The 22,685-nt window shown below is 44.9% G+C and overlaps 1 protein-coding gene across 3 annotated transcripts in view; it reads right to left on the reverse strand.

Annotated features, from left to right (window-relative positions):
• KCNMB2 (potassium calcium-activated channel subfamily M regulatory beta subunit 2) overlaps positions 1 to 22,685 on the reverse strand; it is a 137,760-nt gene that overhangs the window by 71,398 nt on the left and 43,677 nt on the right. The window contains exon 1 of one of the 3 annotated variants that reach the window (XM_074547413.1): positions 20,961 to 21,676. The exons of 1 other annotated variant lie outside the window; for it this stretch is intronic. The gene's annotated coding sequence lies outside the window, so the exon portion shown is untranslated. Of the gene's footprint in view, positions 1 to 20,960; positions 21,677 to 22,685 lie in introns of those variants that run through there. One more of the 3 variants, XM_005484787.4, reaches the window with a different exon arrangement.

Raw genomic sequence — 22,685 nt, forward strand, 5'->3', positions numbered from 1 at the left:
GCTCCACTCATTCCTGGTCCCCCTGTTTTCCATGATTTCCCTGCTCTGATTGCAGCCAGAGAGGGGATGCAGCAAACCTCCAGGTGCAGGGGGTGTTGTGGACAGAATTCAGAGATTCCAGACTGCCTTGTCCCCTCAGTGCTGCAGTCACTGCAGCCCCTGGCACCAGGGGTGTGGTGGTGTTCACAGAGGTCCCAGGATGAGGAAACTTTAACAGGATTTTGGTGTTTTGTTTCAAACAGGATGAGGATCTGACTCCAAGTTCCAGAAGGCTTGATTTATTATTTTATGATATATATTAAAACTATACTAAAAGAATAGAAGAAAGGATTTCATCAGAAGGCTAGCAAGCAAGAAGAATTGAATGATAATAAAATCTTGTGACTGACTGAGACAGTCCGGACAGCTGGGCTGTGATTGGCCATTAATTAGAAACAACCACAGGAGACCAATCACAGATGCACCTGTTGCATTCCACGGCAGCAGATAACCATTGTTTACATTTTGTTCCTGAGGTCTCTCAGCTTCTCAGGAGGAAAAAATCCCAATGAAAGGATTTTTAATAAAATGTGTCTGTGACACCACAGGGTAGCTGAGTGCCCTGAGCTCAGATCTTGGTATGGAATCCTCCCCCAGCCCAAGCACCGCACATATGGCTGTGGGTGATACCTGCTGAGCTGCTGCTGGAGCATGTTCTGCTTTGAAGATGTCTAAATGAACTCTGATGAGTGACAGCTTTAAAGAAAATCCAGGAAAACTTTAACAGGATTTTGGTGTTTTAAAACAACTTGTAGTTGATCAACTTTTGATTTTTACCTTGAGGGGAAGCCAGACATCTAAGAGCTGGGTGATCCTTGGGGGTCCCTTCCAACTCAGGATACTCTGTGATTTTGTAAATTGCAAACCTCTTGATTAGTGAATTTACTGATATCAGGTCAGAGATGTTGAAATATCTGAGATGGATTGATAAGCCCAGACTTACTGGGGGTGGGAATGCAGCCTGGAGAGGTCTGAGCTGAGGAGAGCTGTGTGTTGTATGTACTGACAGTGTTTTGCCCTCCTGAAAGACCCATCTCCTCAGGGACTATTGCAGCAACCTGACTTTTTGTGAGCACTTCTGGAAATAAAGTTCACCCACTCGGGAAAATCAATGCAGGCTGCCAGGCACTCTGTGACTAGCAGGTCTGTAGAATTATTTTAATGTCTTAAGATCATTTCTGGGAGCTCTAAAACTGTGTAAGAAACCTATTTGGCTTCATAGTCCTATCAGAAATCCCCATAGGACACTGGTCACTGTGACTGAATGCTGAGGAAATTTTTGCATCTGCTTGATGATTGTGTGGCTATACACTAATGTTGTGGATTTCTACAGTAATCAAGGAAAAAAAAGTTGTATGGAAAGATATTCTATGAAAATGGAAAGATATTCTGACAGTCCTGGAGAGGAGAGAGGAGGTTTGGGTAAAAAATCCTGATATTGGAAGAGTAAATCAAACACCCAGCATTGCTGTCAGCCTTTTAATGGAAAGTAGCTCAATCACAGGCAGGATCAATCCCTATAGACTGAGCCCATGGCTATTATCAACTTTTCCCATGTCCTTGCTGCTTGTAAATTTAACTCCACCTCTCAAAAATTTTAAATGACAGGCACAGCAGCACTGCAGAGAAAGGAAACAAAATGCTTCCCTAACACATTGCTCTGAATACACCTCTTCTCTGTATGAAACTTTGGTTTTGCCTGCTGCTTACACTTGAATTTGTACCCCTCTCTGCTGTGCTTGAGAGCAGTCCCAGTGTGATACACTGGGAGTACCTGTCTGCCCTCCCAAAAGGGCAGAAAATCCAAAATCCATTTTAAAGCATTCTTGGGAGAGCAAATCCCATTGCACACGGTTCTGAGTGGCTCCAGCAGAATAGCATCTATTAAATGGTAATTATCTTAGATGTGTAGCAGGGTAATTCTCCCTCTGCTGCTCTCTCCAGTGCTCCCACCCTCTTGGGGTTGTGTGGAAGTGGGACTTGAGTGCTCCCACTCTGCTGCTGCTCTACCTGGGGAGATCTGGAAAGCAAAGTGGGAAAGTGCCTCTCCCCCTCTTGCTTGCACTTCCCAAGAGGTTTGGAGCTGTGCTGCTCATCTGCCAGCTCCCTTTGAGGAACCACAGAAAGGAGCATCAGTGACCATTCCTGGGCTGTCAGGGCAGGGGCTGAGGAGTGGCTGGCTCAGTGCTGGGAGGAGACAGCCTGGAGCTGGGGTAAGAAATGACACCAAATCAGCTCCAAATTTGGCAATGAGTATTTTCAGCTCTCACACACTCCCCAGCACTCAGGTGTTAATTTTGCAGCCCTGCAGTGTTTGCCTACCCTGCCTGCCTCACACAGCCCCTGCCTGCTCTGAGCACAGGCACCAAGCAGTGACTGGAGCCACTGGACGTGGCGGCACAGGAGCATCCTATGCCAGAGCCACCTCCTAGGCCTGGCTTAATGGAGCACTCATCAAATGCTTGCCCAGCTTAACAGAAAAAACCCAGAAATGCCAAGATGGGCTGGCAGCTGAGACCCTTCCTGTGTGACCACAGCTGTGCAGAAAGTGACAAACTCTGAGGGTGTCTCAGCATTTATGGGAACAAATGCACACATATTATTTAAGGATATTATAATATAAATTATCACTTTCTCTATACTCCCCAGTTGTGCTATAATCCTTCATAGTGCTGCTCCTTACTGTGCAAGGAGCAAAGAGGGAGCAGGTGCCTCACACTGCTGCTCACAGAATAAAAGTGCAGCATTGTTGTGACAGCATTTGTAGGGTGCCCCTGTGCCTGGAGCACACCCAGAGCCATTCACCCCACACCTGGGGGATGAGCAGAGCTCATCTGACACTGCATCTGCCTCCTCTGCTCCTCAGAAACACAGAAACAGCTCACAACAGCATCTGTAGAAACTGGGGCTTATAACCCTTGCTGCCACATATATTTCAGTCTTTCCTTAAAGGAGAGAGAAGCAGAAGTTTGGAGACTTCGCTCTCTAGGGACAGAGAAAAGATCCTACCTTTGATGCACGGTTGCCATAGTAAAACCAAACTTGTTTTGTGCAAAGGGTGTGAAAAGGTAAAAGTTTGAACTTAGACCAAGTGGGTTCATTACAGGAAAGAAAATAATCCTTCAGATAGTCTCACTTGATCCGTGATGAAATAAGGAACCACTGAAAAAGGTTTTAATGTGCTTCAATTATCTTTCAACAGAGCTTGCCAAAGTCTGAAACCACAAGGTTTCAGTAGGAATGTGATAATGATGGAAATGGGCCTCAAAAACATAAACAAGGGAATCTGAATCTAGTATGGGCAGTTTGCTTGAGGTTGTTTTTAAAAAGCAGAATTTCTCTCCAAATCCTGCCTTAGTCTGTCAAGAAGATATATCTGTGTGTACAGGATGTGCTCAACAGCAGCATGATGTATCACTGATGAATAAAGGACTTTGTAGATGGATACCTGCAGATTTAACACATAAACAAACCCTCTTCCCACAGTCCCCTGCTACCTGTTGCAACCTAATGAGCAGAAATATGTCAGGGAATGCCAACAGCTTTTTTTTTCCAGTGGGTTGTCTTCAAATGCATAATTGGTACCAAGTTTTGACACTACAGAAGCTTGCAAAAATTGTAACTGGTGATCAGAAAGCAATGTTTGCCAAACAGAAAGAGATTTCTCCCTGGCTTTATACCCCGGTTGATTTAGCTGGCCATGTAGAGTGGGTGAGGGCTGCAGCACCCTATGGCTCCCCAGGTGCCTATAGAAGCTATGTGTGTTACTCTCTTGACCATTTTCCATGGCTAGTTTGATCCCAGCAATATTTCACAAGCCCTTGGGGAAGTTTGCCAAGTGACGTTGCCCCATGCCCAGGAAGGAGAGACGCTTGCCTCCCCCCATGGGAGCACAGGATGCAGGAATGGAGCTGCAAAGATACTCCATGCAGAAGTCTGGGGAGCTTTCCATCGGAAAAGCAAAATAGGACCCATCCTCAGGTCTTTTTTCTGTATGAAGGCAATTTTTATCCAGTTTTTCTGTCTATCACAACACACAAATGAACCCATCCTCCCACCTATGCCAACCAGTCTCTGAAGGTCCTGTGCCGCTCGCAGTGGTTACAAGGCTGCTTTATTCAACAAGGGGCATTTACTCAGATTTTTCTCTTTTTCTTATTTCATGGCAAATATCTCCCCTAGACAAGCCATCAGTGATTATAGCTGAGCTAGTGTTTGCACCACTCCCCCAGAAGCTCTCTGTTTCCACAGCCCCTGGTTTTGCCTTGCAGAGCCTGGCTCAAAACCTCATTTTGCCTTGGAGGAGCTCGAAGGAGGCCAAGGTGAGATGCTGTGATCTGACCTGGCTCCAGCTGAAGTCAATGCAACTTTTCTTCCTACCATCCTACTCATTTAACGTGCATCAGGGTAGGGTTTTCCGTGTGGGGATGATGTTTGCAACAGTGCTGTGGTGTGGGGAATAAACCTAAGCCCACCATGACTATGGAAAATAAAGTTATCACAGTGAACTCGCTGTGGAGGGCTGAGGTTGCTGTGCTGTAAAAAGGGAACAAATACAAGGACCTGGAGGTGAGAATAATAACCAAGAAACTCTGCTCTTGTATATTGGAGGTTTCTGATCAAAAGCAAAACATATTTTAGATTATGGAAATTATTTATGAACAATGTCTGGGGAATTCTAAGTGGTACAAATGAAAGGAACTTGTCCTCCCCTCCCCACAATTTGCCAGTCTCTAACTTCTCATCTCATAGCTGCACAACTGAAAACTGAGCTTTTATCAGAGGAAATGAATTTACTAAAAAATGTTTTTTAAGAAGTGATCTGATCCCTGAGATTGGGGAAAAAACATTACAGCTGCAGTATTTAATATAATTTAAAAGCTGATTACTCTGCATGTGGAATCAGTACTTTTCATAAAGCCTTCTACTACATCTGGTATGCACCCTAATTTGTATTAATGGCTCCTAAGGAGCCATCATAGTTTATCAAGAAAGTAATATGCATTTTAAAAGCATTCAAATAAAGATTTACATGATAAACCTTAATAACTCTGGAATGCATTATTAGCTAACATATACTCCCAGAAGCAGTCACTCACTTCAGGCAAATTAGATAATTCAAGAAGCCATGAAAACCTTCAGGTCAGAGCAAAGCTGTTCCTTGGTCACCCTCTAGGATTTATTCAATGCATTAAGGAGCACTTTCCATCTCAGCCTTTGTATGGTAAGTGGCTATTTTGTGCTTAGGGGAGCTGCTATGATTTCTTCTGAAGAAAACAACCTGTTAAGCTTTAAAGCTCATTATTTATCACAAAATGGCCTTATATCTCTGGCAATATTTCCCTGCAATTGTCCTGTCAGCCAGATGCTAAGTAAGATATCAGTATAAACCACTTTCCCAATATCTGTGAAATATGGCTGGTAGATAACAATGTTACTGAGATGATGCTTTTAAATCATGAGAAAAGCCAGGCAGTAAATTGATGGCTTCCATAAAGCCAATGGAAAAATTAATGCTGTGGGGGAGAGGGGCTGAAAACTGATTTACTCCAGCAAGATGAGAACAAAGCAGCAGTGCAAATGAAAATTCAATAACTTTTAATTGTGTTGAAGACTGGGACCCCTCTGACACAAAAACTTGCATGGAACAAGAAAAAAATACATCCTAGGGAATAGCTATGTGTTCCAAGTAAAAGGATTATCTGACCTTTCTCTGCTGTATTCGAGATAATTTAACTTTAAATGTACTTCTTAGTGTGACTAGTCATGTCCTTAAAAATGAGCGATTTACCCTTTTTCTTTTTTTCCCACTGAGTTCTGAACTGACATTTTCATGCCTCCAACTCCATTTTCTGGCTGTTCTGTATTTGCAGTTATTCTTGTATGGACAGCCTCAGCACTAGGGACTAGTTTTGTGCTCCTTGCTGGTCAGCTTCATGGTGCTGGCTGGGCAGGAGAGGCTCCTGCCCAAAAAAGGGGAAATGTTTGACTGCCCAGCCCCATCCTCTGCATCTCTGTTCTATGCATTGACATGGGCTAAAAGTGGTCTTTGGAATTCTTTGGTCCTTAGACTTGGCTTACCCTGTGAGCTTGTGCTCTGTGCTTTATCACCTTCTCTAAAACTTTGGAGGGACTGCAAATATTTGTATATGCCACTGCTGGGTGGGATTAATGAGAGCAAAAGAGCAGGTCTGAAGTGCACTGCATTTTTTAGACTTTTAGATGCTGGAGAATCTTAACTGGAGCAAACTCTGATAGTGAACAGCTGGTGAGGCAAATTGTCCTGAAAAATTAAAGGCCTTAACTTACTTTGAGTGGGACTATAAATGTCCACCTACCCTCATGGGGCATGTGCTGCTAAAGATCAGGGGAAGGACACAATGAGGGAAAAGGGGGTGGAAGGAGAGAGGGGTAATTCTACCCAAGGGATCTGCTTTTACCCTTGTCCCTGGAGGTGAGAGCCAGGGTAGGGTGAGCAGGAGCAGGCAGCGCTTGGCTGGCTGGGGCAGTGACCAGGGCTGCCCTGGCAGCAGGGGCATGGATTGCACTACCCAGAGCCATTATCTGCTGGAATGCAGAGAAATTGCTGTGACAAAGCTGGGGTGGGACAAGTGGCCAGTGCAGGGCACCCTTGGCTGCCCAGCTGGGCTCTATCCCAGCCAGAGTCAGGGCAGGGCAGAGCTCAGCTCAGAGTTGTGCTGCTTACACGTCTAACAGTGAAGGAGAAGCTGGAAAAGGCTTTTCTGGGGATTTGCTTGGATGGTTTGTTGTTTTTAAAAAGCTGTATACCATGGTCCAATTACTACCTGAGAGGAAGAAAATTGTGCTGTATTTGTTCTCCTGAACAAAAAACCACAAATTTTGGGGAGTTCTGTGTATCTTGTAGGGCAGAGATAACTGAGTTACTGCCTCTGGAGCTCCTCTGCCAAGGCTGAGACCAAGAGCAAGGAGAGTTTTACTGAGAGAAGGAAGCTGCCCTGGCCTGACCTGAACTTGTTACCTCTTTACAGAACAAGTTAAATGTCCATGAGTGAAACTGCAAATCTGAAAAACTGGGCTGTCCCCAAATAAGCTGCAGCTGCCATTGGGGTAAATGGCACACAGCTTTGTTTCAGGCTGGGCAGTGGAAGGGAAAAGGTTTGGGAAGTGCTGCACTCTCTGAGATCTGTGGAGCATGGCTGGGAGCTGCCCCTGCCTCCCCTTGGGCAGTATATCCCTGAACCACCACAGTTCTGCCTCAATCCTTGCCTCATTTTTACTTTTATTTTATGTCTGTATGTCTCTAATGAGACACCTAAGAGAAAACATGTTCATGGCCTTGGCCATATCCTTCTTGTGCAGTGAATGCCCCTCACAGCCTGGGCCTGGGGGGCAGGAAAGCTCCTGGTGAGACCATGGGAGGCAGCAGAGGGGGCAGAGGATCACCTGGGGTACTTGGAGGAGCTGGAGAGGGAGTGGCAATGAGCTCTCATTAATAATGATAATCATCACTCAGAGGTGAGGGCAATAGGGTGGGTGACTCCACCCTGGGGGGTTTTTCCTTAGCGCAGGAAAAGGGAAATGATGCTCCCACTGATATTTCTGTCAAGTCACTCAAGATGGAGAAACACAGACTCTGGACTCATGGTCCCCTTCCCTCCCCTTCCTGCCTCACTAACAGCAGCCTGGAATGGCCTTCCAGCTGGGTTAATTACTCTAATTGCCTGCAGCTCTCTGGCCAGCCTCACCTCTCCCCAGGAGGGGATGGCCCAGTGGGAGCAGCTGTGGTGGGATGCTCCAGGAGCTGCTCCTGCTGCCTGTGGCCACCTGCACACCTCCCCTGCTCAGCACTGAATTGCTTTGGGCATCCTTGCAAGTTCAGTTACATGGAGGAAAACAAATGTTTTGGTTCCTACCAGTTTGATATAAACTTTATAAATGTGCATATAAAAAAAGTGGGTTTTCCATGTGGGTTTGTTGTCACAGATCTCCTTCAGCTGCCTGATGCAGTTCATGTCCACTGCAGCATTTTCTATTTTCTGGGAGCTGTAATAGGGAAAAATGACCCTTGAAAAGAGGGTTCAAATATTCCTCTAAGGACACAGCAAAGTTTTCCTTTTCTTCCTACCCCAAAGCTAGGTTTTGTTTTGTGTGCTTAGGAGGAAAAAAAAAGACAGCTGATTAAGAGGTTTAGGTGCATTTGGTATCTGTTTACGCAAAATCCAGGGATTAGTTGTGATGAGATAAAAGCAAATCTGGCTTTATTGTTTCTCTTCCACATTTAAGTGATCACAGAAAGAGCAGCCATAGCCCAACTGCTCAAACACTATTTTCACATTTGGTTGTTGCTTATATTAGTGTCAAGTCAGACTTTGAAAGGAATTTTCTGCAAATTTGTTTGTATGAAGTTGGGCACAAAGCAATTCAAAGCTTGGCATGGAAACAGCAAAGGGGAAGCAATTCAGAAATCCAGGGAAACGAGGCTGGCAGCATTTCAGTGTTATTTACCTTCCTCTGTAATCTCACTTGTGAATACTAGAACCAGTCAAAAATCTGTGTGCTCCTCTCTGTTCTTCTCCTTCATTAACCTGTGGTACTAATTAACCAACAAACCTCTGGGTTTCACGTGATCTCTAATGTCCATCACAGGTAATTGTGCTAATTAAAGAGGTGACAGAATGGTTCAGCATGGGAATGCAATTCTGAGATGGGATGGACACATCTGTGAGCTGTGAGAGAGCTTTGGGTAATAATATTTAGCACTAACAAATTAAATTTTGGAACTCCATAGAAATTCATGCTTCAGGGCTTAAAGTTAATCTGTCAGGGTAAGACCACTGTTGGCATAGATTATCCTGTGTTTACCAATTAAGGAATTTCTTGTAGCTTCCTCAGAAGGCAAGATTGCATCTAGAAGAGCATTTGTTTCACTTGGGTGGCAGCTCTTACACCAGGTGCCCTGACCCAGGAGAATAAAGCAAAAATGGGCACAATTCCATGAATATGAGAGACATCAGCTGGGGTTTGTCATTGTGCTGGAGTTTGGGAGACTGACTGCTAACTTTGTTTTAGGCTTCCTGTGTGTTTTGGTACCATAAAGGCAATTTTTTTGTGCCTTTGTTATATGCTTTTGAATATGAAAATACAATCCCTCTTCTGACACCTTTCCAGCTGAAACACACACCCTTCACTGAGGAGGGGTCACTTCCTCCTGTGGGCTGGTGCAGTCAGCACCTGGCATCGTGGAACACTGAATTTGAGGATTTTCAGTTTTAGCTGTGATGCTGCTGCCACTCTCGATGATAAGGATGACAGCTGTAGCTTTCCTTTTTCTGAAGTTTATTGGTTTCAGCATTTATTTTTATGTTTCATTTTCTTACAGTAAAAACTACTTTTCACATACAACAGCTTGTTAGTTTGGTTTTTCAATTGTGAGGATAGAGAGTAAATACAACCAGGAGTTAGCAGAAGGTGAAGTAATTTGACAGTATCTCTAGAATCTGAATGAAGAAATGAGGGTTAATTTATGATAAAATGCTTCTTTTACAACATATTCTGTTTTATTCACACAGATTTAGTGAAAGAGATACCACAAGCACGAGACACATCTGAAATCTCAGGAGCTGGGGAGACGCTGTCATATAACTTGTAGCTGTTTCTTCATGTCTGGCAATAAAATAAGTTATAGATTAAAAAGATGAGTTAGAGAGGAAAAGGAACTCCATTTGGATAAGCAATGTTTCCTCATCATGTGCACATGAAAGTCAGAAATATAACATATGAAAAAACACAGAAATAGGGGAAAAGTGCTATCCTGGGAAATGAGAGCTTGAGAATCTGAAAGGCAGCCACTGCTTCAGAGAGGGAAGGTTTGTTTCTGCAGTTACTATGAAATCTCATGAATGAAAATGTCATTCTGCTGTATTTGTGCTATTATACAGTGCAATTCACTGGCAGGTAACCAGCTCTTTGAAAGAAAAGCTGATGGTCCTGTTACTGTGATGCTGTAAACACACAACCCAGGAAAAAATTGCCAGAGAGAAGGAGCTAGAAAATGTTCTGGTCTCTAATTAATTATCCCCCTGCTTTTCACTTTCCTGGCCCATCTTTGCTCTCCCTCTCTCCACCACAGGGCATCACTTATCACCCATCCAGCCTCGGAGAGCTGCAAAATCATCACTCAGTGCCTGTGTTAGGGCAATTCATTTGCACTGCTACTGTCCCAATCCTTCATTCCTCTCTGCTGCTCACACCAGAGCTCAGAATGGTGCCTGCAGGAGCCTGAGGCAGGCAGAGAGGATGTGATGATGTGTGTGTGTGATGTTGGGGTGCTGGGGTCTGTGCAGCCCCCCTGCTCACACACCACACTGCTCCTGGCCCAGCGCCTCCTTGGGCTGCATGTTGCACCCATGTGCAACCTCCTAAATGCATTTAATTGATCTTTATGGCTCCATGTTTGTCTCCCACCTGGCTCAACACGAGGCTTTAATTGGCTGCCGTGTCACAGACATCAATAATAAATATGGCAATTAGCTAAAATTGTGCTTGCTGTTTGAGAAACTCCTCTGTGCTCTGGATCATGCATGAAGGCAAGCCAGGGCTGCTGCACAGCCTCAGCAGCTGAGCACACTCAGCCTGGGGATGAGCTTGCAGCAGTGAGGGATGCCAGCGCTCCATCCCAAAAAACAGAGACTTGGGATATTAGGTGACACCTACAGAACAGGTTTGTGTCACACCATTTGCAACTGTGAAATCCCTGAACATAAAATTCCCTGCCCACATCTCAGCCTGCAGGGAAGGTGAGAAGGCTGTTAGCTGCTTTGTAGGCTGGGGATGAAAGACCAGTGCCCTGCTCTCAGCTGTTTCCCAGGGAGGTCTGAAGGCACTCGTGATGATGAGCTGCTTTGAAAAATGTTGCCCTTAATTTTGACAACCTTTTGAAGATAAAATGTTTTTATTGTTGGTGTTTCCAGCTTCCAACAGATCACAAATATGTGATATTGTATTTGTGTCTCCCACCAGTCAGAATAAGGCAGGGCCACAACCACCTTGTAATAAATAGAAGAAAGGCAAGTGGCTTTGTCAGGCCTCTGATGAAATACTTGTGTTGGATTTTGTATCAACTTTGAGGTGGGAATTGGGCTGGTTTTTGTTCATCTTTAGCTGACAAACAAGATTAAAATCCTATTTGTGCTCACTCTCTGGCTATTGTTGACATTGTCCTGTGTAATCCCTTCTGCTGGGTTATCAAACTCCATCACAAAAATAGTCAGGGTTTATTCCCCCATCACTGAGAGGTGCTTTTCATATTCTGATCCTTTTAGGGTAAGGTGATTTGACACCTAATATTTCAAGACAGAATCTATTATGAAAGCAAAATTAAGCAACAACATTTATTCTCTGATTCCCTTTATAAACTCCAACATATCTTGGCACACTTCACTTTTGTATCTCTGAGTTATGCATGAGATGAAAGATATCGCTGCAAAAAATGTTAAAATCATTGAAGATGCTGTCACAGGTGACTATGATATTTATTCATGCTCATCTGGGGGACTTCTAAGGCTGATGGTGTGGTTCAATAGAAATTACAGAGTGGGAGTTTTTTTTAGCATTAACAGTTGTTAAGTCTGTCAAAGCTGGTGAAGTCAGAGGAGCTTTACAAAGACAAATGCACAAGAAGCCTGACAGCTGGTGAAATTCATTGATGAATCTGAGTTAGATTGATTGCACAGAATCACCTCAACTTCTTATGTGTTGGCAGATTTTAAATTAATTATATTTTAAATGCTTTGGAAACAGACCTGAGAACAAATTTGTGGAGCCCAACATAAGTGGTGGTTCAATAAATGAAAGATGTATAGAAAAGTAATCATCATTTTAGCTGTGTACAGAATGAAAAAGAAATCAAACACTGAAAATATTATTACAGTGCCATTAACATAAATCAATTGCATGCTCTATCCTCAGAATCTTTTTTCATTTCTGGTCATCCTATCTCATAAAGACCTAAATGGTTATAAAAAGAGTGCAGAGATTGACAGTAAAAATGATTAGAGACGTGTAAAGATTTTTGTAAGAGGGGAGGCAGCAGCCTGGAACTGCTTAGAAAAAAGCTTTAGCTGCCCTAGGAGATTTGAGCAGCTCAGAGGACCAAGGCAGGTTGAAGATGCTGAACGTGGTCCCCCTGTCCCCTTGCTCACCTCCACCCAACCCTCAGGGTCCCTGCACTCCATAAATCATGGGGATTTTAATTCAGGGCAGTGGAGCTGTGGGGCAGCTCCTGCTCCAGCTGTGGGTCACACTCTGCACTGGGGACAGGCCAAAAATTACAGCCCAGCCTGGGCTCTTCCTGAGACATGGAAACAGCCAAAATGTCCATTTTAAAAGGCACAGCTCTCTAAAACACAGGCCAAAGATCTCACCCTCAAAAGCTGGTTCTCTCCCATGTACCTCTTGGTGGAAATGGGATTTTCAGCCTCTCCAGTCAGGTCCTCTCCTAGTTCCCTTGGTTTGGGAATGTCCAGCGCAGGGTACCAGCTGGCTCTGGGGATTTTCACTGCCTGTCCCCTCCAGCACAAACTGCTAAAATGAACCTGCTGGAACTTCTGTATTATGCTAAAATATTTGCCACAGGATGCACACTGATTGCTTAATAGGATTTTAGATAACCCCTAGAAATTTTTAGCTAGAGAGCATCTATCCATTTTATTGGGCAACCTAAATCAAGGATATGCTATCTCATGCCTTAAAGTGTAAGTCAGACATGCAGCTACAGCAGATTCAGGCAATGATGGTTCCCTTCTTGGCAGCTTGCTCTGCAGTTTTGTGCCATTCCTGGGAGGAATGTTGGGATTCCCAGACATGAAACTGGGAGCTCCCCTGGGCACACTTCTCATGGCATTTCAGCAAAGGGGAAGAAAACCTGTCTGCCCTGTCATTGCATTTCGGGTGGGCTCAGCTCCCCCCACTCCCACAGGTGCTTTGGCACCTTTCTGCCTTTCTCCTGATAAAATGGAAGAGGGAACCAGTGTTTCTGAGGTGTAAATAATGTTTAACAAGTGGGCCTTGGAGTTGTAAAGGAACTCCTGCACTTATGCTATAATCATTTTGGTGGTTGATTTAGAGCCAAGTCCTGCTGGCCTGACTGAAGCAATTAGCCTGATTACTGCCAGAGGGATGCTCATGCAATTAAGGTGAGCAGTGTTTGCTCTTTATTCTGGAAAGCAGTTGTCTGTATAACAGTAGTTGACACAGTGCAGCGGTGCTGAGGGTGACGGGCTCTGAGACAAACCTGGGAGCCCTGACAGAACCTGGTGTCTCTCACAGAAGAAGGATGGACAGATGGACATTGTCTGACACTGCTCTGAGGGGAAAGCTGAAACCTGACAGTGAGAGACGTGTCCTGGTGTGTTTGCTCTGTGGGACTGCAGCTGCTGTTTCTTCCCCAGCTTCTCAAAAGGATGGGGCTGGCTAATTAGATCTACAATTGCCATTTATCAAAAAGAGCATCTGAAGTCTTCAGTGATGTTTTTCCCCCCTCTCTCCCTGCTATTTCTAAGGCACCTATCAATGTGGTGCAGAAATACCATCTGGATACCTGGCTGGTGACCAGCAGGCTGTGGTATGTGAGGGTTTTAAATAGAGACAAGAGAATGGAGGGTGGAAAGGGTAGACAAACAGCATCTTTTCATGGAGGCTGAAAAGGGGATAAATTAACTGAAAAGCAAAGAAGAGTGGAAAAATACCTTTTCTTCAAATTTTCACAATGAAAGAAGCAGGGAGGAGCCTACCTAGGAATATTTAAACTGCTTGGGAAGTGTTCTGCAGATGAGCAGGGCTGCTGCATTGGCTCTGTGGACGAGAACTCACCAGAGAGCAGGAGCATCTCTGCAGAGGAAACTTCTCTCTGCCCTGCCAGGAGCACCTCTGCACCTGGCTCTGGATGCCAGCACTCCTCTACATTCACTGCTCAAGAGGTTTCACTAAGGGCAGGCACAGCCTTGGGGTCAAGGGCTCTGACTTATCCCTCCCCCTGAATTCAAGGAAATGCAGAGGTTTTATTTGATTCCACAGAAATCAAATACGCTTTGCAACGTGGGAATTTGCCTTTTTGATGGATCTGAAGGGTTTGTGAATAGCCTAGTCCAAGGTTTTAGTGTGAAGCCTCTTGTGTCATCTCAGTGATGATGAATTCACTCGTGTCAATGGAGTTTACTCTTTGTGTTAGCACTGTCCCCCAGGTGGGTGCCTGTGTGTGCACAAACAATGGCTCGGTCTGGCAGAACATCTCTGCTAAAAACACCTCACTTGTCAATTACTGGGGATTTTCCCTGAACTCTGGTGGTTGTGGAGCAGAGTTTGGGCTTCGGGTGTTATGACAGAATTTTGCAGGTTCAGTGATGACTTTTGACAGCTCAGGTCCCAGCAGGGAAAGACTCCTCACTTGAAATCAATCAACTTTATCACACAGGAAAAAAGAAAATTAAAACCCACCTGGAACTCAAACCTGCTTGAACAGGGGCTCCTCTCTGACTGAGTTGTTACTACAGATATCTCTACGCAACAAGCACATTTATGTGGGGAAATATCAAAAGGTAGGTGCACCTAACAAAGACTTCCTGATCATGCTTAATGCACCAGATAAATAGTTTTAAAATGCAGAGGGTTTTTTTGAGTTTTTAGTGAAAAAGAACATCCACACATGCATCTCTGAAGAGTTTTTTAATTAATTGCTTTCAGTCATTTCCTTTCATAAAATTAGAACAATGATGAAATAGACTGGCTGTGGAGTTTGGCCGAGAAAAGATTACACTAATCCACTTGAAATATGACTAAAACAGAAAGCAAGGAGAGATAAAAGCAATTTTTTTCCCCCCCAAGCTTATTTACCTGTGACAAAATCCTTCCAAATCAGCTGCACACAAAATACTGGATCATCTTAATTAAACTCAACCAAAAGAGATCTTGCTTTGGACTTCATGGGATATTTCATATCCAGAGAGTTTGTCCCATAATGCTTTTAGCAAGATGGGGAGATCTGTGTTTCATGCAATTAATGATGAGGAGAGCAGCAAAGCTTTTAAAGAACAGAGTGACACCCAGATCAACTTGCTATATGGAATCAAACAAAAAGGGGGAATTTATCTGAAAATTTTTATATACCCTGAGGCAGCACTGAGAGTGATTTTCAAGAGTCAAGGGACCTCTCATTTGCATATTCTCCAGTTAATAAAAGGCTATGGTTACAAATGAACTTCCTTTGTTCCCTCCATGGGTTATTGCTCCCTAAGCCTTGAACTATATATTCTTTGTTGAAAGAATAAAAAGATGTCCTAGTTAATGTGACGCTTTCCACTCAGACTTTCCTTCCAAAACTCTTATTTTCCAGAGCAGTAAACTTTGCCAAACCACAACAGCATCTCCACAAAGACTGGTTTTCACAGCTGAATCAATTCTTTCCCTATCAGCACAACAGCAGCTCTGGAATTCCACATCTAAGCTTACAAATGGCTCATCAATAACCAGATGGGCCCTGAGGATCAAAGAGCAGTGAGTGCAGACACACTGCTGTCCTTCTCTGCCCTTCAGCCAGCCAGCCCTGGGCTCTGCACACATTGCTGTGGTCAGCCTGTGCCTGGCTGGAGCCTCTTTCTGCAGGTCATGGAGGCAGAGCAATTCAGGGGTGCTCAGCTGTGCCAGGACTCTGCTCTTCTCCTGCTTCTCCTGCTTCTCCTGCTTCTCCTGCTTCTCCTGCTTCTCCTGCTTCTCCTGCACCAGCTCTGGAGTTTTTTGTAGACTCCCTTGTGAGTCAAGACTAAAGCAGAATTTTCAGTAGGTTCCATGAGCTCTGAGGGCCAGGAGAGCCTGGAAGGTGCAGGAGTGGGTGGTTACATGGGAATGGGAAGGCAACAAGAGAATAAGGGGCAATGCCAGCCCTGGGGCTCATGGGCTCCCTGAACTGTCCCCCCAAAAAGCCAACACACTCCTGACTGAGGCCAGGGAGTCAGTGTGTTTGGCAGCTGCACTGAGGAGCACCTGGACACAGGTCTCCAGGAGGGTTTAATATTCCTTTATTCCCTCTGACTTTGATTTAACCATGGGCTGTGATGCTTTAAGTACCAGATATTAATTAGAAGTGGAAGTAGGTCCCAAAGGGACCATACTCCAGATCTTCTCACCCTTCCTAGTTTGACTTATTTCAGGTTGCTACTCTGAAACATTATTTATGCACCCAGGAGCCTGACATTTATAATGCCCAACTAAATTTGCAAATAACTAATGGCTGTCAGTGAGGAGTACCACTCTGCTGAGGTGGAAAATAGCTTGCCCACAAATAAAACCTAGCCAAGCATATGGGATGTTTTCTGCAGCACTTCTTTAAGGCAGGCAATTGTCTTGTCCCTCCTTTGGCATCACACCTAAACAGGCACAAAGGGACAATGCTACAGGGAGGGGTCCCACCAGGATGGCAGCCTTGGAGAGATGAATCACTTTGGGCTGAAGCAGAAACTTCACTCTGAGCTCTGAGCCTCTGGAATGAAGTGGGGAAGTGGGACAAATGCTCTTTTGGCTCCTCTGCTCTCCAAAACCCTTCTGGCAGTGGCACAGAGTGGGAGGAACACTGAATTCAGGCACAATTGCTGGGTACCTGTGAGTGGCTGGGGCATCCCATTTGGCACAAGCAGAGATGGAAATTATTTATGGGTAGCAGGATAGCTTTGTATTAAGAAAGAAAAAGCATCTGAAGTCATAATAGGAGTTTTAACAGTATCTAGGGGGGATTTCAAGTTGGGATTTATTCCAGACTACATTGAGTCAATTTTTGTCCTAGCAAAGATTCTCTGTATTTGCTCAGATTTTAGTTCCTCTAATTCTTCTCATCCTCCTGCTCTCCCCAGGCAGTATCAGTCTGGTGTTATGTGTGCCCTGGCAGAATATGAATACACATGTGTTGCCTGTAGTGACTCCACTGTGTGACTCATAGCAATTTAGGCCCACTTCTATTTTTAGAATTAAAAAAGGATATCTAGGATCATTGGACTTTAAAATCACTGAAAAGGTAAAAAGGGGCCATCTGATGGGGGTGTAACTGCTGGTTGCCTCTATGAAGTCTTAGCAACCCTGTTGATTTAGCTCACACCAGACTTTCTATATAAAGAACATGGACAATAGAGCTCACTCAGTGGGAGACGTGAGGTTTCCTCCTATATGACATAAGAACAGTGCAAAAATATCTCAAAAGGCAAATATATTCATGGTTTATAACCTTCTCCCCTTGATTTGTTTCTGAGTAAAAGAGCTTGGTGTTTTGACAGCTGAATTTTTTTTTCTGTCTGTGAGGAAATACGTTTGACAGAAATTCTTCACCCAGGTGGTTTTGACTGTTTTTAAACCATATATCGGGTGTTAGTTTTCTTCTCATCTGCCATTTTCACAACTCTTCCATATCTCCATGGCATGTTAACAGTCCCCTGCACGACAGAAAGTAAACTCTGTCCCCCCTTGCTTGGTGGCAATTTTGGTGAGCACAAGGAGGGATTGGGAGCAACAAATTCAGGGCTTGCCATGGGCTGAGTCTGGTAAGACCATAGACCTTGAGGTTAATGACCCAAAACCACTAGATTCACTGTTAAAAAATGTATTTGTATATTAGGTGTTCCTGCTGTTCCCATTTCCATCTCCTCTGTATCTGCTCCATGTGTCACTGATCCCTCCTTCTGCCAGTCACCCTTGCTTTTCCCTCTTTCATTGTCTTCTCCTGCTCTCACTGCCTCACTGTTGGCTGTTCTCATGTCACAGAATGTGCAAGACAGGCACAACAGGAGAGGTTATAATGTGGAAAATTTAGAAATTTCCATTATGGTGTTTTTTCCTTCTAAACTGGCTGCACAAACAGTTTCCACTGGCACTGTGGGCTTACTCTGGAGAGTTGGGGAGCCCATGGGGGCATGGCAAGAGCTGGGAGAGAACAGCCCATGCAGTGCACGATGAATGATGCCCACTATTCATTTTAGCAGAGCTGCAGGAATCCAAACACTTTTCATGAATATTCATGTGAAATTGAAAGCTGTTTAACCTGGCTCTCACATCTGTCTGGTGGGAGCACTTCAGTGCTTATGTGTTGCTGGTATGAATACTTGCAAGACATGAATTTTAAACCTGACTGAGTGTGATGGAAATCCAGTATGAAACAGAACACTTGGTTGTGAAATTTGCAATTCCTTTTCTGCCAGTTAGCTGCACAAGTCAGCTAATCAAGGAACACCACAGGACTGAACCAAGCAACACAGTATGAATTTGCAAACATTTGCCATTCCCAGAAGATCTGTAAGCCAAGAAGTTGTTTGCTGAAGAAAGCCCTAAATAATATCAAATAAATAAATTAGAAAATTGCATGACCTCCACAGGAAATTCATAACAGAAAGGGCAAGTGAGATTCATGGCAAAAAGAACTCATTGAGCTTCTGAAGAAAGCAGGGAAATCCTTCCTCAGCACCGTGAATCAATCTGATATAGTTTGCTCCACTATCTGCTGCCCATTGATGGAATGATGGGAGATTTTGAGTAATTTCTGTCAGGCTCTCAGATGAATGGGTATTTGATCCTGGCAGAAGTTTTTCTAAGTGGCCAATTGGTCTGGGGTAGTTTTGAGAGCAGATTTAGTTTTGGATCACGGGATTTGCCTTGTGTCATATTTTACACTTGAAAATGCCTGAAACATTGACATCCTTCTGCTACACAGTTTGGCTTTGCATTTTGCCCTATCTGGAGCCCTGTGCTCAGCCCCATTCCCTGAGCACCACTGTCTGTATTTCCATTGCATCACTACCACCTTAGCCTCGATGCACTGCCCATTTCCCAGAGATGCTGAGGCGTTTGCCCAAGTCTCCCAGAGAAGTCTGGGCACAGGTTGGACACAGTCTCCCACCTCCTCATGGTTTTACCCCTTTCAGACCCTTCTCTCAGAGAGGCACTGCAGTAAAAAAAATAACTAAAATTGTCTAAGCTTCTGGACAAAAGTGAGATGGAGAAGAAACGCCATATACCTGATTTCCGCATACATTGCTCATTTCTGGCACAGATCTCCTATCTCTGTGTAATAACTCTTTGATCCATATTGCAAACTGCTACAACAATTTCTTTGGAAGAAAGTTTTCGGTGTTATCTTTATGTACTCAGTAGAGTACATAATATAAGTTGAAATTATTTCCCCCCAGATTTGCAATGCAAAGTAATGCAGTTAACTGAAAAGTTCTTGCTTGGATCAAATGGGGAATATTTATGTTTCTTAAAAGGAATTCTTACCAATTTCTGATCCAATATTGCTTCTTTTTGGCACAGCCAGTATTCACTTAGACTGAAAGCACTTTTGTTGTTAAATTGTCGTTGGTGTTTTGTTTTAAAAAGAATTACATCCCAACCTATTTACCATGCAATATAACACACTGAAGTTCTCCTTAAAGAGAACATTAGTTAGGATGAGTAAATTCAAATTACTTGGTAAGTCTCTGCTATATAGGAATTCTTTTTCTGATGAAAATTTAATGAAAACAACCAGTCTAACAGAATTCTTGAAGCTGTGAGTTTTTGGCAACAGAATTGTAAAGTATCCTTAGTGACATCCATATTTAAGTAGATTTAAAATGGTATCATAACCTTAATTTGAAAATTTAGCACAGCAAGTGACTCCATACCTCTTGCTGCAAGAAATGACTCTCAGCTTCTTTACGTGCATTTTTAATGGGTCCTGTGAGAAGCATTTCCACAAGCAGAACATTTTATTGTTACTAAATACCACTCACTCTGAAGTCCCTCTGTTTGGGAATGAAACTTTAATGAACAAGTAGAAACAATTCATCAACCCAGGGAACATCACACTCAGATCAGGCACGCCGAATGATAAGGGCTCTGCATATGCATGGAAATATGATTTTCATTCATTATGTTCCTGCTGCTCATCCTGGTGAGGGTCACACACACAAAAACAGAAACTCACAGCCAGCCCTGCCCAGGACCCCAGGCAGACCCCACTGCCCTGTCTGGTCACACAGACTTGACTCTGATTTTTGGACATTTTCTTGTCTAGTGATGCTAAACTGGCACATCATAAAAAAGTACATGAGGCTTCTAACTTTGGTATCACCTCTTAGACTTCTGGCTGGGAAGAAACAAGGTTTTTCCAGGGCAAGCCTTCCTGTTATCCTAGTGAGTGTTGATTCTCCCCCTCAGCCCTTGCTCACAGCCCTTTCAGCATCCAGCTGAACGCTGTGTGCATCCTTCCCCACGCTGCTTTCTCAGGGGGAGAAGGGTGTCAGGGGGCTGGCAGTGACACGGGAGGAAATCGTGCCTTTTTCTGCCTGAAACTACATTTCTCGTCCAGCAAAACAATGCCAACGGCGCAGAGAAAGCTTTGATTATGCAAAATGGATGGGCACATCACGCCTTCTTTTGCAATAGGTTATAACCCAAGGAGTCCCTCACCCGGAAAATTCCTCCCACCACCTTCCCCCGCGAATGCTTTCCCCCTTTCAAATGACATCGATGGCACTCCAGACACATTTTACACGTTAATAGCACGTCTCCCTCCTCTTACAGGCTCCATAGCTTTCCTCTCCCCCTCTCATTTTAGGGCAGCTTCCCCATCTCAGAACCAGCCGGGCTGGCTGGCTGGAAAAGGAGCAAAGTGTTTTCTTGCATGACCTCTATGCATTTTACTCCGCGGGAAGAACAACGTGGAATGCACACTCAGCAGGCAGCGAGCCTTGAGCCAGTTTATCCTCGGGGCATTTCTGCCATAAAACACAAGGCTGTGCACAGCATTTCCATCCCGGCTGTTCCCCCATGGCAGCGACCCGTGCCCAGCGCTGCCGCCGCACCTGCGGGGAGCCGAGCCCCGACCGAGCAGCAACAGCTCCCTTTGTTCCCCGAGCGAATCCTACCTCCGAGAGCCGTCACATCTTCCTCCTGGTTATTGACAAACAGAGATCCAGCGGAACCCTCCGAACTGCCACCGCTTGTGAAGCGCTGTCATCGCTCCCTCCCGGTGCTGGAACCTTTCTGGAGCATTAATGTCACAACCCCTGCTAACTCATCGCTTAGCACTCGCTGCTCAAAATGTCTGAAATAGTTTGGAGGGATAATAGGAATGACAGGCACACTAGACAGCCATGCTTGAAATTAGTTTTCTCCAGCTGACTTAAGGCTGTTCCGTAGTGCTTTTAGGCATGCACTCGGTGGGGTTTATGAACCTAGGCTAGACATGCCATTGCTGCTTTTGTTCAGGGCTGTAATAGGATGGCCGCTAGGAACGCAGCAGCGATAGCTCTAACTCCATTCATCCCTCCGTAGTTCCTAAACCTCCCTGGGAGAGGAAACGGCTTCAGTCATCCTTAAACTTACTGAGGCCGCTGTTTCTGCGGAGCAGGCTTTCACACATTGTTTTGGAACTAAAGAGAGAATCCCTGCCGGGCACGGAAGGTGCCGGGGCTGTGGCGAGCAGCGAGAGGAGCCGGCAGCATCCGCCCCCGCCGCAGGCTGGGCTGGCGCAGGACTCGCTGGAAGGAGCGATTGGAGGCTGAAAGTTCCTAAAACTCTCTGAGGCAGCTGTGGCACAAAGAGAGCGAGGGGGGTGCGGGGACCGTGCCGTGCTTTGTGTGCGCAGAGTCACAGATGTGCACTGAGCTTGTCAAATGGCAAAATAATGTTTGGAGATGGTGGGGAATCACAGTCTAAATTTCTAAGTAAGCAGCACCTGGGATGATGGTGGGCAGGAGAAATGAGACCAAAGCATAGCATTGGGAGAGTGGTGGTGAGAGATGCTACAGAACACTGCTGTACTGTTTTACTGTTTTCAGTAAAGCCGTGCGAATCACCAAATCCCAGCTCAGAGATATTTGTGTCCTGCAGAGATCTTGGAGCCTCTTGGTGGTCAGTTAATGACCAGCCCAGATCAAGATGCAGAAAGGGTTGTTAACATCTGCTACCACTGGTGTTGCTGATCCCAATATGGTCCCTTGTGGACAAAAGTAAGAGCCACCAGCACAGAGGTGTCTCTGCCAGCAGCAATGGCACACATGGGCCGAAGGACTGGAGAGGCACAGGCACCCTGGAGCCAAGGCTGGGACAGTCTAAGTGGGGAGTTGGTTCTTTTGCTGCTTGTTCCACTCCTACCTGTTTTTCTAGTACCACCTGGTTCACAGCCCTTTGCTCTAGATGGAAACACCATTCAGGAAATGCCTCAGAAATGAATGGTGTTGGGAGAGATTTAGGGGAAAGCAGATCACAGTGAAAGCCCAGCTGTGGCTGCCTCAGACCCTGGGAAGGAAAGGGTTAGGACAGCACTAATGGCAGATTTGCTTTACCAAACAGCAAGTCAGTGTTTGTGCATAGCATGGGACACTGATCTCTCCTCCTTGTGCATTGGCCTTCACTGAAACCATGAGTGACAGCAGAATTGTTTCTGGTGTAAGCCAGCCATGGATGGGGACATCTGGAGGGACCACAGGCATGGTATTTGCTTCTGAATCAATGCTGCTCCTGGCAGAGCTGCCTTTGCTCTCTGTGCTTCTCCATGCCTGCACTTGCTGCTGCTCTTGGACATCCTCCCTTTCCTCTTTACCTACTGCTCCTTACACAGTCAGTGGTTGGAGGGGAGGGCTCAAGGC

Source organism: Zonotrichia albicollis, chromosome 9 (genome assembly GCF_047830755.1).
Source record: "Zonotrichia albicollis isolate bZonAlb1 chromosome 9, bZonAlb1.hap1, whole genome shotgun sequence".
NCBI lineage: Eukaryota > Metazoa > Chordata > Aves > Passeriformes > Passerellidae > Zonotrichia > Zonotrichia albicollis.